A 408-nucleotide genomic window follows, 5' to 3' on the forward strand; every position below is an offset into this window, starting at 1 on the left:
ACAAACAAGCAGTTTTGTTTCAAACTCAAATATTTCAGGGTGTGTTTGTGTGCATAAATAGACACACAGATACATACATGTGTATATGTGTAATTTAAAACTAAGAAAATAAACTTGTGGTGTGTGTGTGTGCACACCTGACAAACAGGAATATGAAACTCTGAGCAGCAGTTTTTTGTGATGTTCTTGCAGCTTTAATGATAGAAAAAGCCTATTATTCTGCCTTTTTTTTCCACCTTGTTTTGCATCTATGCGCTTACTCATGTACATAATGCTTTTTTAGGTGATTTTAAATGTCTTGCCCGCTCACGTTTTTGGTATGCTGCTATATTTCATGTTGAGAACAATTTAGGTCTTAATAGACACAAGATGTGATCTATTTCTAGCGCATTAATTGTCCACATTAGT

The sequence above is a fragment of the Octopus bimaculoides genome, chromosome 14 (genome assembly GCF_001194135.2).
Source record: "Octopus bimaculoides isolate UCB-OBI-ISO-001 chromosome 14, ASM119413v2, whole genome shotgun sequence".
Taxonomy (NCBI): Eukaryota; Metazoa; Mollusca; class Cephalopoda; order Octopoda; family Octopodidae; genus Octopus; species Octopus bimaculoides.